Here is a 17,135-nt window from a genome sequence, read left to right as displayed (position 1 = left end):
TTTCCACCTGGGGAACCCCAAGAGGGTTCACTTCTTCATGTTTGTGCAGGGCATGGAGGTTTGTCTGGCCCCTGCTGCTACCCGAGGGCCCGGAGAACCACTTGGAAAATGTGCTCTCCACCCAGCCCCTCACTAGCTGTGTGAAGTTGAGCTCATTTACTCCCTCTCTGAGCTTCAGTTGCCCACATCCCTCCTACAACATGAGGGGGTGGATCAGACAGGGGGCAGCAAGCTCCAGCGCCTTCATAGATCAGGTAAGGAAGACTCCATGGTGCCACAGTGGGGAATGGTGGGGATGTGTGGAAGTGAGAGAGCCAGCTCTCTACAGGCCAGGCAAGACCCACCTGCGGGCAGGCCTCACAGCAGGGCCTCCAGTTGGCAATCCTGGACAATGATTTCTGAGGATACAGTCCACTGAGATCTCAGAGGTCAGACCATAAGGACAGTACATCCCAGGGCAAGGGTGGCATGGGCTGGGACCAGGAACCTCCTTGGGCCAGGTATTCAATTTGCATTTTTCTTCTTTAACCATGGAATTGAACTTGTTCTCTCCCCACTAATCAGTGAACCCCTGCACCCTTGCACCCTTGCACCCTCCTGGGGCAGCCATTTCTCAAGCTATGTGGGGAAGGACTTCAGGGAGGAATGTGGCCCTGGGGTATCCTGACTGAGGTGACCTTGACCATTCAGGCATCCTCTAGCAGACCTTCTGGATGTGTTTCCAGGTCGTTGGGCCTTAAGGTAAGTGAAATATACACCGCTGACCAGCACAGTGGGCTGGGAGCCCTGAGCGATGTAGACATGGGGATGGCAGAGCAGGCACAAGCATAGCCCTGGAGCCAGCTGGCCTGAGGTCCAAAATGGGTCAACACCAGGACAAGAGAGGAAGCTAGTAGGTCAGGCAAAGTGAGAGCTACTGTCTCAGTGGATTCTCACTTTCCCTCACTCATCTCTCTCTTTCCCTTGCCTATACACTCTAGGTATACTAAGCTTGGCCCATTTTACACATGAGAAAATGGAAGCCTGGAGACATTGTTAGCTCAGATTCCAGAGTCAGGTTCTGCATTAGGGCCACTGAACATGAAGCCCATGTTCCTTCCCAGCATCTGCTGCTTCTCCACATGGACAGACCTTTCCTGCCACTGGAATAGCAGCTCCTGCTTTGCTCACTGCTAGAGCAGAATGTGGTGCAGGGGACACGCTCTATGGATGTTGACTGAGTGAGTCAATGAGTGAAAGATGGCCATGGATTTTTGCTATGATGGATGTGAAAATACATTATTCCCCTTACAATGGTCTACAGTCTGGGGTTTTGCTTTTTTAGTCTTGCTTCTTCAGTGAGTTATGGGCTGATGCCACAGATTCCAGGGGTTAGCGTGTGCTTGGCTGCAGTCCAGGGGATGGACAGCTTGTCCCTGCCATGAGCACACAGTCACTGCCCTTTAGTTTCTGGCGCCTGCCCCTGGGATGTTCTGGACAGAGGTTGGGCTTTGGCGTCAGACAAGCTCCCTCACTGCTGAGATGTGTGACTCTGGGCAAGTCACTCCACCTCTCTGAACCTCAGTTTTTCACATGTCAAATGAGAGGCAATAATTACTAATCAGAAAACTGATATTAAGGGCAGGGGGGCAGCACTCTCAAATGTTCTGAGCCCCATATCAGTCTTAATGGGTGCTTCCTTCTTCCCTTCCCATCCCAGCAGTGGTGGACAGCCAGACTGTCTGGGTTGAATCTGGACTCCACCACTACTTAAGTTACTTAACTCTGCCTCAGTGTCTTCATCTGTAAACTGTGGGTAATAATTGCCCCTAAATCTCAGGGTTGTCAAGAAGAGTCAGTAAACTGACATCTGTAAAGTCCTAGAATAGCATCTGGCCATAGTGAGTGCAGTGGAAGCGTGAGTTAGTCTGTCGTATTATTCCATATGGGTTGTACATTACTCATTTATCCCCAGAGGTGTACACATGGCTGAAACCATGTTGTTAAACCTGTTTTGAGTTGTGGTCCTGATTATCTCAAGAAAGCTTTGAACTCTCCCTGAAATATGCACAGATGTATGTTTTACAATTTAGGGAGATTCTTGAATCCCATGAAGTCCGTGCAGTCCCTGTAGGCTAGGGCAGTTATTTTTTCCTGCAAAGAGCAGGCCCATATAAAGGAAAGGTGGAAAGAACTCTCAGGCATGTAGTGGGAGCTACTGACTTGGACCCTGCAGGAGAAGGAGGGAATGACGGTGACTGGTATGGCTGCAGGCTGGGCTCAGTTGCTAGCTCCAGGCTCAGTCCTACCTAGCAGCCTGGCTGCTTCTTGTCTTAAGGTCTCTGGGGGGGCTTCAGGATTGTTGAACCCTTGACTGTTACATCTTGAAGGCCAAGGGTTTCTTGTTAATCATCTGTAAGTTCCCAGAGGACAATGAATTGCGCCACAGTCATATCTGGGCATATTAGAACAGGCCTGGCCTATAGAAGATGCTTAACAGAAGCCAGTCATTGAATGAATGAATGAATGAATGAATGAAGAGATGCCAAAGCCCCTGCTCAGAGGTGCCGCTCAGAGGTGCCACTCAGGTGTTCCAGTGGCAAGCTCCAAAATCTGCAACACTCTCGGCAAGTACTGGTTTAAGGAAGCAGGAATAAGTTGCCTGACCAGGAAGGCCAGGGTGGATGTGGGGAAGCAGAGGGCTTGACCGCTTCTCTTTGCTCCTAGGAAATACCACTGAGCCAGATGGGGCAGCTGCTGTGACACCATTGATGTCCCCGGCAGGGAGCCACTTTTTCCAGCATCCCAGAAACTGCCTGAACTGTGCTGTAGGCATGAATCCCACTCCCTGACACCCTTCTCTGCTCCACTGCTTCCTAAATTGCAGCCCAACCCTTTCTCAATGGCTGTCTTGGTCTCCCATTTCAGAACAGGCTCCACTTACACTGCCCTCCTGCTAACTGCTCCCAATCCCCTTCCCATTCCCTGGATTCCAAATGGAGCCAGGAATTTAATCTGCCCTTAAAAAGGCTGTCCTTGTTTTGAATTTGATTGGCAATGTAATAATAATGGTCATCATGAAAAATATGGGAAAGTAAAAAAACCTGGAGAAGAAAATAAAATCATTTGCAAATCTGGTGTTCAGCTTATGACTAGATATAATTGGTTTCCTTCCAGTCTTGTAAGAAATGGGTATGTGCTCATACAGAACAGCAACAACAAAGCTCTTCCAGTCTTGGTTTGGTTGGAGGTACAAAGACTGTAGATGCTACAGTCCAAAGAGAGCTCCATGCAAAAATTCCAGATTAGGTGGTCAAGAACAGGTCTCCTGATTCTTAAATGCTTTACTCATGTGAAAGAGGACTGAAAAGTGTTGAGAGGTGGAGACTGAGAAGGAATTACAAAGAGGAAGGAGGGAAGTGCTTCCCCCATGTTATCTTAAGAGGGCAGAGCTTCAACAAAACACTCATGCAACACAATATGTATCCATGGAGTTAGAGGGGCTCAGGGGACTGGGGCTTGATGCTTGCCTGGAAATGCTAAAAGGTGTAGGTGGGCTATTTAGACTCTCTAGGAACTCTACATCTAATTATCTGTCCCTCTCTTAAACTCATCATTTTCTATCTGGCTTTTAGATACATAGATACACAGGATACACATGCGTCCTACTTATGTATGGCTGGGAAACAAGCCACCCCAAATTTAGCGGCATAAAACAATGGCAGTTGTTTGTCATTATTATTGCTATCTCTACAGTTCTGGGGTTGACTGGGCTCAGTTGGGTGGTTTTTGCTCAGGGTCTCTTATGAGGTTGCAGTTTGACAGGAACTGAGACTAGAGTCATCTTGAAAGTGGATATGCTTTCAGACTACCACATATGATGTCCCTGCTGGACTATGGGCTTTTAGGAAGCAAGAACAGTGTTTTATTCCTTTTTCTTCCTGAATTCATGTCCTTCCCTCTAACTTTCACAGCTTAGCACATTGCTTAGCACAGAACAAGTCCTATGTTAGGGTCAGTTGAATAAAAAACAATAATTAGACGTCATTCAGGATCATCCTGGTGGATGGGAGGCAAGACTAGATTGCAGCTCTGACTCGGATGGACAGAGCAGCATGCGGAGGCTTGCATGGTGAATTTTAGTGCCAGAATGACTTCAAGAACAAATCAGGAATCCTGAGAGGACACACAGACCCTCTGAAGGAAGTGGACTGCTTCTGCAGGACCCAGGAGACACACCAAATACTGTGAGTACCCAAACTGCGGAAATGGGAAAGGGAGACCCTCTGCTACAAAACACACACCCCCACTGGGGAAAATGAAGATGTAGTTTGTGGGAGAAGTTTCTGACCTTACCTGGAGCTGAGTCAATTTAGAGAGCCAAGCAAAATACACGGGTAGAGGAAGCAGCGGGAAAGGGCCTGGGAGCTTGCTGGATCCCCAAGCAGGCCATTCCTGCCTGGCACCACAAGAGCCCTTTGGGAAGGTGGCCAGAGGTGTGGGGGAAAATGCCACAGGGAGAAGAAAGTCTCCAGCTAAAATTTGTAACAATTTGAACAGGGCAAGAAGCTTCCTGGCCAGAACTTGGGGAAGGGTGAGAATCCGGTGTGCCGAATCCACAGGTGGGGGAAGAATCAAAGCCCTGTTCTTTCACAGTTGGGAGGTGAATAACCTGGGGCAAGTTCCCAAGCCCTGCTCGCCCACTGCCTGGAAACAGACTCAAGGCTGTTAGCAGGGGCATGGTGGGAGTGAGAATGGCCCTTCAGATTGTTTGGGAGCTGGGTGAGGCCTGTGACTGCTGGCTTTCCCCTACTTTCCTGACTACCTGCATGACTCACTAGAGGCAGCCATAGTCCTCCAAGGTACACAACTCCATTGACATGGGACCCTCACTCCCATCCCCCACAGCAGCCATAGCAAGGCCCACCCAAAGAAAGTCAGAGCTCAGACACGCCCAGCCCTGCCCCTCGATGGGCCTTCCCTATCCACCCTGATAGCTGAAAACAAATAACATATACTCTTGGGAGTTCTGAAACCCCACCACCACCAGTTCCTTTCCATACTACCACAGCTGATGCTCTCTAGAAAGCGCCACCTCCCGGCAGGAGGCCAACCAATACAAAAATAGAACATTAAACCACCAAAGCTAAAAACCTTCACAGAGTTCATTTCACTCCCCTGCCACCTCCACCAAAACGGGTGCTGGTATCCATGGCTGAGAGACCCACAGAGGGTTCACATCACAGGACTCTGTGCAGACAACCCCCAGTACCAGCCTGGAGCCGGGCAGACTTGCTGGGTGGCTAGACTCAGAAGAAAAATAACAATCACTGCAATGTGGCTCACAGGAAGCCACATCCATAGGAAAAGGGGGAGAGTACTACATCAAGGGAACACAGTGTGGGACAAAAGAATCTGAACAACAGCCTTCAGCCCTAGACATTTCCTCAGACAGAGCCTAGCCAAATGAGAAGGAATCAGAAAACCAACTCTGGTAATATGACAAAACAAGGCTCTTTAACACCACCCCCCACACCCCGCCCCCACCACCAAAATCACACTAGACCACCAATAATGGATCCAAACCAAGAAGAAATCTCTGATTTATCTGAAAAAGAATTCAGGTGGTTAGTTATTAAGCTAATCAGGGAGGCACCAGAGAAAGGTGAGGCCCAATGCAAGGAAATCCAAAAAACAATACAAGAAGTGAAGGGAGAAATGTTCAAGGAAATAGGTAGCATTAAAAAAATCAAAACTTCAGGAAACATTGAACACACTGATAGAAATACTGACAGAAATACAAAATGCTCTGGAAAGCCTTACAATAGAATTGAACATGTAGAAGAAAGAAATTCAGAGTTTGAAGACAAGATCTTCAAATTAACCCAATCCAACAAAGACAAAGAAAAATGAATAAGAAAATATGAACAAAGCCTCCAAGAAGTTTGGGATTATGTTAAACGACCAAACCTAAGGATAATCGGTGTTCCCGAGGAAGAAGAGAAATCTAAAAGTTTGGAAAACACCAGGTAACATTTCCAAACTTGCAGGAATAATCAAGGAAATCTTCCCCAGTCTTGCTAGAGACCTAGACATCCAAATACAAGAAGCACAAAGAACACCTGGGAAATTCATCGCAAAAAGATAATGACCTAGGCACATTGTCATCAGGTTATCTAAAGTTAAGACAAAGAAAAGAATTTTAAGGGCTGTGACACAAAACCACCAGGTAACCTATAAAGGCAAACTTATCAGATTAACAGCAGATTTCTCAGCAGAGAAATCTACCAGCCAGAAGGGATTGGGGCCCTATCTTCAGCCTTCTCAAACAAAACAATTTTCAGCCAAGAATTTTATATCTAGTGATATTAAGCATCATATATGAAGGAAAGATAACAGTCTTTTTCAGATAAACAAATGCTGAGAGAATTCACCACTACCAAGGCAGCACTACAAGAACTGCTAAAAGGAGCTCTAAATCTTGAAACAAATCCTGAAAACACATCAAAACAGAACCTATTTAAAACATAGATCACACAGGACCTGTAATACAAAAATACATTTTAAAAAGCAAAAACAAAAACAAAAAACCCAAAGTACACAGGCAACAAATAGCACAATGAATGCAATGGTACCCCACATCTCAATACTAACATTAAATGTAAGTGGCCTAAATACCCCACTTAAAAGATATAGAGCTGCAGAATGGATAAGAACTCAGCAACCAACAATCCTCTGGGTTCAAGAGACTCACCTAACATATAAGGACTCACATAAACTTAAAGTGGTGGAAAAAGACCTTTAATGCAAATGGACACCAAAAGCGGGAAGGGGTACCTATTCTTATATCAGACAAAGCAAACTTTAAAGCAACAGCAGTTAAAAGAGACAAAGAGAGACATTATATAATGGTAAAAGGTCTTGTTTAACAAGAAAATATCACAATCCTAAACATATACCTACCTAACACTGGAGCTCCCAAATTTGTAAAACAATTACTAATATATCTAAGAAATGAGATAGACAGCAACACAATAATAGTGGGGGACTTTAATACTCCACTGACAGTACTAGACAGGTCATCAAGACAGAAAGTCAACAAAAGAACAATGGATTTAAACTATACCTTGGAATAAATGGACTTAACAGATATACACAGAACATTTCATCCAACAACTGCAGAATCCACCCTCTATTCAACAGCACATGGAACTTTCTCCAAGATAGACCACATGATAGGCCATAAAATGAGCCTCAATAAATTTAAGAAAATTGAAATTATATCAAGCACTCTCTCAGATCACAGTGGAATGAAACTGGAAGTCAACTCCAAAAGGAAGCTTTGAAACCATGCAAATATATAGACATTAAGTAACCTGCTCCCAAATGAGCATTGGGTCAAAAATGAAATCAAGACTGAAATTAAAAAATTCTTCAAACTGAATGACAATAATGACACAACCTAACAAAATCTCTGGGATACAGCAAAGGCTGTGCTAAGAGGAAAGTTCATAGCCCTAAATGTCTATGTCAAAAAGACTGAAAGAGCACAAAATGACATTCTAAGGTCAAATGTCAAGGAAGTAGAGAAACAAGGATAAACCAAACCCAAACCAAGTAGAAGAAAAGAAATAATCAAGATCAAAGCAGAACTAAATGAAATTGAAACAAAAAACAAAACAAAAAAAAACACAGAAAATACATGAAACAAAAGCTGGTTCTTTGAAAAGATAAATAAAATTGACAGACCATTAGCAAGATTAACCAAGAAAAAAGAGAGAAAATCCAAATAACCTCATTAAAAAATGAAACAGGACATATTACAAGTGACACCATTGAAATACAAAAGATTATTTGAGGGTACTATGAACACTTTTATGCACATCAACTAGAAAACCTAGAAGAGATGGATAACTTCCCAGAAAAATACAGCCATCTTAGCTTAAATCAGGAAGAATTAGATACTCTGAACAGACCAATAACAAGCAGTAAGATTGAAATGGTAAATAAAATATTACCAACAAAAAAACCCAGGACCAGATGGATTCACAGCAGCATTCTACCAGACATTCAAAGAAGAATTGGTACCAATCTTTTTGACACTATTGCACAAGACAGAGAAAGAGGCAACCCTCCCTTTCATTCTATGAAGCCAGTATCACCCTAATACCAAAACCAGGAAAGGACATAACCAAGAAAGAAAACTACAGACCAATATCCCTGATGAACATGGATGCTAAAATCCTTAACAAAATACTAGCTAACCGAATCCAACAACATATCAAAAAGATAATCCACCATGATCAAGTGGGTTTCATACCAGAGAGGCAGGGACGGTTTAACATACACAAATCAATAAATGTGATACACCACATAAACAGAATTTTAAAAAAAATCACATGATTGTCTCAATAGATGTAGAAAAAGCACTCAAAAAAATCCAGCATCTATTTATGATTAAAACTCTCAGCAAAATCGGCATACAAGGGGCATACCTCAATGTAATAAAAGTCATTTATGACAAACCCACAGCCAACATAATACTGAATGGGGAAAAGTTGAAAGCATTCCCTCTGAGAACTGGAACAAGACAAGGATGCCCACTTTTACCACTCCTCTTTAACATAGTCCTGGAGGTCCTAGCCAGAGTAATCAGACAAGAGAAAGAAATAAAGGGCATCCAAATTGGTAAAGTGGAAGTCAAACTCTCACTGCTGATGATATGATCGTTTACCTTGAAAACCCTAAAAACTCCTCCAGAAAGCTCCTACAACAGATAAAAGAATTTAGCAAAGTTTCCAGATACAAGATTAATGTACACAAATCAGTTGCTCTTCTATACACCAAGAGCGGCCAAGCAGAGAATCAAATAAGAACTCAACTCCTCTTACAATAGCTGCAAAAAAGGTAAAATACTTAGGAATGTACCTAACCAAGGAGGCAAAAGACCTCTATTAGGAAAACTACAAAACACTCCTGAAAGAAATCACAGATGACAAAAACAAATGGGAACATATCTCATGCTTATGGATGGGTAGTATAAATATTGTGAAAATGACCATACTACCAAAAGCATTCTACAAATTCAATGCAATCCCCATCAAAATACCACCATCATTTTTCACAGAATTAGGAAAAACACTTCTAAAATTCATATGGAACCAAAAAAAGTGCCTGCATAGCCAAAGCAAGACTAAACAAAAAGAATAAATCTGGGGGCATCACACTACCTGATTTCAAACTATTCTGTAAGACCATAGTCACCAAAACAGCATGGTACTGGTTTAAAAATAGACACATAGACCAATGGAACAGAATAGACAACCTCAAAATAAACCCAAATACTTACAGCCAACCGATCTTTGACAAAGCAAAGAAAAACACAAAGTGGGGGAAAGACAGCCTTTTCAACAAATGGTGCTGGGATAATTAGTTAGCCACATGTAGAAGAATGAAACTGGATCCTCATCTCTCACCTTAATACAAAAATCAACTCAAGATGGATTAAGGACTTAAATCTAAGACATGAAACTATAAAAATTCTAGAAGATAACATTGAAAAAACCCTTCTAGACATTGGCTTAGGCAAGAATTTCATGACCAAGAACCCAAAAGCAAATGCAATAAAAACAAAGATAAATAGTTGGGACCTAATTAAACTAAAGAGCTTTTGCATGGCAAAAGGAACTGTCAGCAGAGTAAACAGACAGCCCACAGAGTGGGAAAACATCTTCACAATCTATAAATCTGACAAAGAACTAATATCCAGAATCTACAGTGAACTCAAACAAATCTGTAAGAACAAAACAAACAATCCCATCAAAAAGTGGGCTAAGGATATGAATAGACAATTCTCAAAATAAGATATACAAATGGCCAACAAACATATGAAAAAATCCTCAATGTCACTAATGATCAGGGAAATGCAAATCAAAACCACAATGTGTTACCACCTTACTACTGCAAGAATGGCCATAATCATAAAATCAGAAAACAATAGATGTTGGCGTGGATGTGGTGAACAGGGAACACTTCTACACAGCTGGTGGGAATGTAAATGAGTACAGCCACTATGGAAAACAGTGTGGAGATTCCTTAAAGAACTAAAAGTAGAGCTACCATTTCATCCAGCAATCCCTCTACTGGGTATCTACCCAGAGGAAAAGAAGTAATTATACGAAAAATATACTTGCACAAGCATGTTTATAGCAGCACAATTTGCAATTGCAAAATCACGGAACCAACCCAAATGCCCCTCAATCAATGAGTGGATAAAGAAACTGCAGTATGTATACACAATGGAATACTACTCAGCCATAAAAGGAATGAATTAACGGCATTTGCAGCGACCTGGATGAGACTGGAGACTATTATTCTAAGTGAGGTAATTCAGGAATGGAAAACCAAACATCGAATGTTTTCACTGATAGGTGGGAGCTAAGTTATGGGGATAGAAAGGCATAAGAATGATATAGTGGACTTTGGGAACATGAGGGAAAGGTGGGAGGGGGCGAGGGATAAAAGACTACAAATATGGTGCAAGGTATACTGCTCAGGTGATGTGTGTACCAAAATCTCACAAATCACCACTAAAGAACTTACTCATGTAACCAAATACCACCTGTACCCCAATAACCTATGGAAAAAAATAATAAAAATAACTACAATAATAACTACAACAAAACCAGATCCTATTTGTAGAGATTTTGCAATGTGCTGGGTCTTGTCTTTGATGATGTAATGACATTAAATGATCCTAGGAATCCTAAGAGACATGCTTTATCTTCATTAAAGAGAGGAGGTGATGGAGGCCCAGGGGCGCTAAATATCTTCCTTGAGGTCACACAGCTCCTATATGGGAAAACTGAGACTTGAACCCAGAAATTTCTGGTCCCAAAGTCCAAGCTCTTCACCTCCGCCTTTGACTAGTACTATTAGAAAGGAGATTTAACCTCAACCAATTGTGCAGCCAGCCAGGGGCAGTCCCAACCCACACTTTCCCCTCAAAGAGGATTAGGCTTTTTTTCTTGGGTTATGTGGGTAGACTGAGCCCCCTGTGGGCCCGTGACCCTGCAGGAAGCTGTGCAGGCCACACCCACAGTCACAGAGGCCACCGCCCCATAAGACCACCGAGGCACTAGGATACCAAAGAATTCAGCTGCTTTTTGCCTAAGACCAACATTCCTCAAAATGTGGCCCTGGAGTCCTCCATAAGAGAGGTACTCGTTAATTAATTTATTTTTGAGACAGTCTTGCTCTGTCACCCAGACTGGAAGAAAGTGGCAGGATCTTGGCTCACTGCAGCCTCAACCTCCTGGGCTCAGATGATCCTCCCACCACAGCCTCCAGAGTAACTGGGACTACAGGCATGCACCACCACGCCCGGCTAATTTTTGTATTTTTTGTAGAGACGGGGGTTTCACCGTATCACCCAGGCTGGTCTGGAACTCCTGGGCTCAAGCCATCCACCCACCTTGGCCTCCCAAAATGCTAGGAGCCACTGTGCCTGGCCTAGAAGTAGTTATTAAAAGCAAAGAATCACAGGCTTTCCCCCAAGTCTCTTGAATCAGAATCACGGGTGTGGGCGTGCAGGGCGGGTCTGGGGGGCCTACACTTCAATGCTGTCCCCAAGGGGGTCTTAAGAATCACCCACGGCCTCAGGGCAAGCGCTTGGCGGGGCCCGGTCTCTGCAGTTTGAATTTTCACCACCAGAGGGCGCGCCTCCATTTCGTAACTGCACTGGCACATCCTCTGCCTTCAGGCGCTCCTAAAACCCGTGCCCTGGGGCTTTGGGTGGGAAAAGGTGGCTTTTGCATTTGGAAACACAGGCTTAGTCTTCTACTATTCTGAAAGTGTTAATGCTAGCTCATCTAGCCCAACACCCCCTCTTACGTGAGGGATAGAACTTGACTAAGGCAAGTTAATGGAGGAGCTGGGCTCAGAAAGATTCGCAGCAGCTGGGTTCACATCACACAGGCCCCTTCCTCTCTTGAGCTCAGACTTGTCGAAGGTTGGAGGGGAAAGAGAAACAGCCACTGGCCCAGTGAGGAGAAGACTTCAGCAGGACCCTGAGTTCATTCCTTCATTGCTTCATGCACTCGTTCTCAGCTACTTACTGAACTCCTGCTGCAGTGAGCAAAATCACCCTATTTCGGTTGGCGGGAGCAGCTCCTGCAGCTGCACAGTGTGGGCGGGCTCTGAAGCGGAGAGCAGGAGCTGGGATTGACTGCAACGGGGACTCGCTGGCTGGGGGAGGGGGCCTTACGAAGGGCTTCCTGGGGAAGGAGCATTTGAGCTGAGCAGAATGACAAGGAGGTACCAAGTGTGGAACAGTGTTCCAGGTAGGGGAACAGCATGGGCAAATGTCCTGTAGAAGTATGGAGCATGGAATGATGATGGCTGTGCCCCGGGGGCCAGGGTACATCCAGGACACAGACGTGAGCAACCTTGACCTTAGAGAGCAGCAAGGACATGATGAGGCAGCCCTAGGTGAGGCCACAGGCCGTAGAGCAAGGGGAGGGAAGGGGAGATAGGGGCAGGCGTCACGGAGGAGGGGGCGTTAGGTTGATCCTGGTTTGGTTTGATTTGAGGACATTGATTCTGGCCATGCAGAGCAGGTATCACCTTAGCCATGAGGATTTTCTAACTGATGCTGAGCTGATGATTTCAGAAGGTGAGGATATTTCTGAACTGAGGAGAGAGGGAGGGGAAGCCGCCCTTCCCACCCCAGGCTTCCTGCGTATGCTGCCGTCTCTGTGCAGTGCTAACTAAAGTCCAGGTTCAGAGCAAACGCCTGACCTTCTGCCCTGTCCTTCTCTACCCCTCAGCTCAGGGCCTCCTAGGTCTCAGTGCTTTGGAGTTGTTGTGGATTGTAGGGTAAGGGGAGGAGCAGGCTTTCTAAACTGTTGTGCGGCTATGAAGGACTTGGCAGCAGGCCCTTGGAATGCAGTCTGACTCCGTTTCTTGATGCTTGGCTGCTGACAGCTTTTAGGCTTGGTTCCTCCCTCTCCCCTTTCTACCCCACATCTGGGCCCACTGATGGGATAGCCCAGTGCCTCTCAAACTGTGCTTGGGAATTCTCACCCCAGCCCCACCCACTAACCACCATAAAACACCAAGACAGTCAGTCTTCTTTCCTTGATTTCTCAAGCCATGTTCAGAGTACCTTAGGCAACCTGCCCTGCTGTCCTGAGAAGCCTCATAGTGCAAGCATTAGATCTTTCTATATCCTTGGGTGCATATGTGTTGTTGTTGGTCTCAACATCCAGATCAAATTTGAGTGGGAGGTGTCCATCCTGCCCCTGGGTTGCAATCACCTCCCCTCTTCAGGATCTGCCCCCGATACCTTGCACGGTCCCTAAGGCCATGGCCAGGCCTGGGCGTCTTTCCATGTATTAGTCCATTCTCATGCTGCTAACAAAGACATACCTGAGACTGGGTAATTTATAAAGGAAAGAGGTTTAATGGACTCACACTTTCACATGGCTGGGGAGGCCTCACCATCATGGCAGAAGGTGAAGGAAGAGCAAAGTCACGTCTTACACGGCAGCAGGCAAGAGAGCATGTGCAGAGGAAGTGCCCTTTATAAAACCATCAGATCTCCCTGAGACTTATTCAGTATCACGAGATACAGTATCACGAGAACAGCACAGGAAAAACCCACCCCCATGATTCAATTACCTCCCACCGGGTCCCTCCCACGACACGTGTGGATTATGAGCGCTACAATTCAAGATGAGATTTGGATGGGGACATAGCCAGACCATATCAGTCCCCCAGGCTGGAGCTAGCAGCACAACTGAATGATGGGCCACTGAGTCCCTGTCCTGGAAAGTGAGATTTGGAAGTGAGGAAAACAGTGAGCAGAGTCTTGAGTGCTGATTTGTGGTTGCAGCAGAGCCTCAAAAGACAATCCATAGCCCCCTGCAGCTGAATCCCCACAGCTGGCTTCTCTGTGATCCAGTTGTTCCATGCTCCATGAGGCTCGCCCACAACCTGGCAGTCCTTCCAATATTTTTGTTTATTTGTTTGAGCAATCCAAAGGGTCTCTAAGATTATGTTTTTGTAACCAAAAGAAGTATAACTGGCACAGGTATTAGCATATTTCACAAGTTGGGCTGATATTCTCCCTCAATTTTGTCCTTAGTATTACTTTCCACAGCAAACTCATCCTTTATCTTAGTCCATCATTGTGCTTAGCCTTTTTGTGGATAATTATAATCCTCCAATCAGTGGCAATGAGTAAGGCCTGATGCCATGGAGTATATATTTATGCAAGTCTTTTTGGTGGGATCTGGGAAGGGATTTGTCCCTGTGGTAGATGAAATATGGCTTCAAGGCCTTTGCTGCTCTTCCCATAAAAGATGGAGTCTATTTCCCCTTTCTCTGAGTTTGGACATCAGTTGTGGCTTGTCTTAATAATATGGGACAGAAGTGATGCAACGTGAGGCTAAGCCTTAAGTTCTGCAGCTTCTGCTTTTACATGCTGGAATGCTCCTTTTGAGAAGCCAGCTGCCATATATGAAGTCCAAGTGATCTGGGACTGCCATGCTATGAGGAAACCCAAGCTAACCAAATGGAGAGAGAGAGAGAGGTCTCATGGAGGAATAATCAGGCACCAGACATGTAAGCAAAGCCTCTGTGGCCTTCCAGACCAGCCCAGCCAGTCATGGTCTGAATGCAGCTGAGCGAATGACTCTGGCTGGCACCACATGCAGCCAAAGAACCACTTAGCTAAGTCCTGAATTCCTGACCCACTGAATCTTGAGCAAATAAAGCCATTGTTGTTTTCAGCCACGGAGGTTTGGGGTCATCTGTTACGTTGCAACGGATTCTCCAAACAGTCCCAGATTTAAAAGGCTTTTCAAGTCATTGTTCCTTTTCCTTTTTCTTTTTGAAGAACTCCAACGCATCGCTCGCCTGACAGACACTACACAGCCCAACATCACACCTGGATAAATGATGTTCCCATGGACTAGAAGGCTGAGATCTGGAAAGGAGACATGGGACCAGTTACTTAATCATTGGTTATTCATTGAGTACCTACTATGTGGCAGTCACTGTGCAAGGCTCTGGAAATTGAGCATTGAGCAGGACAAAGTTTCTACCCTTGTGGAATGTATATTCTAGACAGAATGGTAGGCAGTAAACAAATAAACAAATAATAGAATTTCAGCTTGTACTAAGTGCCAGAAGAAGTCCAGGGGGAGCAGCGGATAAAGAGTAATTAGGGGCAAAAGGTCAGTGATGTCCACTTTGAGGAAGTGGCATCCGAACCAAGTGCTGCATGGAGGGACAGGACAAACCATATGAACAAGCATGGCTGAGCATTTCCGGCTAAGGGAAGAGCGCAAGTTGCCCAGGCCACACAAGAAGTCAGTAGCGGAAGGAGGCAGCCAGGGCACCCAGGCCACACCAGGAAGTCTCTGGAGAAGAGGTGGCCTCTGCTTCACTCGGGCGCCACAGCACCCGTTGCCATGGAAACCGTCTTGCAAAGAAAGTGATGGTCCCTGGCTCAGCAGTACCATAGAAACTGCAAAGATGGAGACAGTGAGGGGGTGGGTGCCCGGGGAGGAGAACTGGGCGGTTGCCAACCTCCAAAAGGTGTGTGGGTGGGAAGACGAAAGGCTTCAGAGACAACTAGCTGAGCATCACGCACAGCTGAAATGACAGGTTTCACTGCAGGGATGACTGGGTTGGATGAGCCTGCTGAGAGCTTGATCATAGTAAGTTAAAAAAAAAATTTAAAAACTAAAGGCAAACAACCTAAGGAACAACAAGGCTACTCACATGGTGGGCTTGTGGGCTCTGATTAGTCAGACGCCAGGCTGGCTGTACAGCGGGAAGGGGATGGACCTGCCAATGACGTGTATTCCTGATGGAAGTCACTGCCTGCCCTCAGCTGGAGGCTGGAGAGGGGCCCCTCCCCACAGGGGTCAGATCAGCCCAGCACAGGACACACATTTACTAAAACACGGGGGTCCTGGCAGCACTGAGGGAGCCCCTCCCTAGGGGCGGTCCCTGATGGAGGGACCTGGAGGGAAAGCTGAACCGGATCATGGGGACAGGGGAGTAGCTGCCTGAAGCCAGCCAGCCCAGCTCAGACAAATGTCCTGGGAACTGGAGTCAGGAGGCCTGGGTTCTAGTTCTACGTCTGCCATTGGTCACTAAGTGGTCTTCAGCAAGTCACATTCTCTCTCTGGGCCTCAGTTTCCTCAATTGTAAATCAAGGTGGCTGGACCAGGAAAGGGTTGTGAACTGGACCATCTGGGGCTAGGTCATTAACATGACAAGGAGGCAGGTCACGGGAGCTCAGAGGAGAGCCTGCTGTCAGCTCCAGGAGGACGGGGATCCCTGACTGTGCCACTGCCACGTATGTCATCAGTGCCTGGGGCTGTGTCCACACAGCACAGATGCTCCTTGAATACTTGTTGGAGGAATAGATGAAACTGTGTGTCCAGTCCAATGACCGTGTCAACAGATCTCCCGATTACTCCAAAGAAGTTGGAAATTTGGACATTTTAAATTGTAAACTATCCCAATTTTTAACTGTGGGCCTCTAATTTCAGTAAGTTAGAGACATTTATACATACCAAACAGTACAGGTTTGTGTACGTTCAGCTTAAAGATCTTCAAGGACTTTTCCAGCTCTGCATTCTTAGGGGGATGAAGATGTTTATGTCACACTTGATCCCATAAAGGATTTGAGGCAGCTTTGAAGACCTCCCCAATTTAAATTTAAAAAATTTAAAATTAGGCCAGGCATGGTGGCTCATGCCTGTAATCCCAGCACTTTGGGAGGTTGAGGCAGGTGAATTACCTGAGGTCAGAAGTTCGAGACCAGCCTGGCCAACATGGCAAAACTCTGTCTCTACTAAAACTACAATAATTAGCCAGATGTGGTGGCACACACCTATAATCCCAGCTACCTGGAAGGCTGAGGCAGGAGAATTGCTCGAACCCAGGAAGCAGAGGTTGCAGTGAGCTGAGATCGTACCACTGCACTCCATCTCAAAAAAAAAAATTGAAATTAAAAAGGCACACCTAAACAATCAGGAGAGATATAAATCAAAACAGAATGCTGATCAAAGCAATTATAACAAAGAGAACAAAAGTAGAGGACTTACCCTACCTGACTGCAGGACCGACTACAAAGG

The sequence above is a fragment of the Pongo abelii genome, chromosome 15 (assembly GCF_028885655.2).
Source record: "Pongo abelii isolate AG06213 chromosome 15, NHGRI_mPonAbe1-v2.0_pri, whole genome shotgun sequence".
NCBI classification, from domain to species: Eukaryota; Metazoa; Chordata; class Mammalia; order Primates; family Hominidae; genus Pongo; species Pongo abelii.
This window is presented reverse-complemented; position numbering follows the sequence as displayed.